General features: G+C 35.5%; 1 pseudogene; it reads left to right on the top strand.

Moving 5' to 3' along the window:
• The first annotated feature begins 435 nt into the window (after positions 1–435).
• Positions 436–1,335, top strand: LOC109703204 (olfactory receptor 4C15-like; annotated as a pseudogene).
• Positions 1,336–1,666: the final 331 nt, after the last annotated feature.

Genomic DNA, 1,666 nt, shown 5'->3' with positions numbered 1-1,666 from the left:
CCATCTGTTACAAGCTAGGCATTATTAATAAATTATAACCCATTTCCTATAAGTTCTTTTTGGTTTCAAAATGCTTCCCAATAATTCAGTTCAGGAAGCCTCTAGGCAGTGATTGAGACTGACACTGGATTAAGAGCTGTGTGTCTTCTCCTTCACATGTGGATGCTCTCCTTTTCCCAACATGAAAATCTGACTGACACAGTTTTTCACTAATTTATCTCTGCATTAATTCTACTTGATTTTCAGCTACTGCTTCCAACACATTTCTCATATTATGTTCCTAGTGATAATGAAATAACTCAGATATGTTTGTATAGATACACATGAACTAGTCAAAGACTATGATATTATAAAATGATTTGAATCAATGTGATTTTTTTAATAATTGCCAATCTATACCACTGCTGTTTTACTTTCATCAATTCCTAGGGAATCATGCAAAACCAGAGCTCTGTTACTGAGCTCATCCTAGTGGGATTTTCACAGAATCCAAAAGTTGAGAAAATAGTATTTGTTCTATTTTTGTTTGTCTACATTGCCATAATTGGAGGAAACATGCTCATTATACTGACCGTCACATGCACTGCTGGATTCTCCCATGTACTTCTTCATGGCTTTTCTGTCCTTTGTTGATGCCTGCTTCTCTTCTGTCCTCATACCAAAGGTGACTTTGAACTTCTTCTCTGAGAAGATCATCTCTTTTGAAAGATACATGATGAAGCTCTTTGCTGAACACTTCTTTGGTGGGGTAGATGACCTATGACCATTAAGTGGCCATTTGTGAGCCTCTGCAGTACTCTTCCTTCATGAATTAGAGGCTGTGTGGCACTCTGATTGGGATAGCCTGGACATTGGGCTTCTTGCATTCCATTATACAAAATCTCTTCACTTTCCCGCTGCTGTTTTGTGGCCCAAATGTCATTATCATTTCATGTGTGATTTGTACCCATTACTGAAGTTGGCATGCACTGACACTCATATCTTTGCCTTCCTGGTGATAGATAGTAGTGGGTCTGTCTGCATTATAATCTTTTCCTTTTTGCTTGTCTCCTATTGTGTTATCTTGTTCTCTTTGAGAAAACACAGTTCTGAAGGGCAGCGAAAATCTCTCTCCACATGTGGGTCCCACATGTTGTGGTTTTGTTGTTTATCCCATGCATTTTTATATATGCACTACCTCCATTAACCTTCTCCTTTGACAAAATGGTGGCAATATTTTTTACCATCCTCGCTCCCCTGCTCAATCCTTTCATTTGTAGTTTCAGGAATAAAGACATGAAAAATGCCCTGAGAAAACTATGAAAGAAATTGGGGATGGTTTCTGATATAAAATAAAATTTTATACTTACAGTAATATAATTATAAGAAGAAAGCAGTTAATTTTGCAAGGCAAACATTTGTAGGATTCAAAAATGTAAACAGATGAAATAATTTTAGAGATAAAATATGAATGTGATTTTGGAAATTATGTTTCAATTTTAGATCACACTTACCCTCCAATTTGATGATTCAGTTTTTTCATATGTAAATTAAAGCAAGATCAATTTATGTGTTGTCATAAATCTGATACAATATGGGAAGATATTTTAGCTGCTATAATGCTTGACACCCACACTATGATTTCTAAAATCATACAAATTATGATTTGTATGCTAATTTGCATACA

This window comes from Castor canadensis, chromosome 1 (genome assembly GCF_047511655.1).
Source record: "Castor canadensis chromosome 1, mCasCan1.hap1v2, whole genome shotgun sequence".
NCBI lineage: Eukaryota > Metazoa > Chordata > Mammalia > Rodentia > Castoridae > Castor > Castor canadensis.
This window is presented reverse-complemented; position numbering and strand designations above follow the sequence as displayed.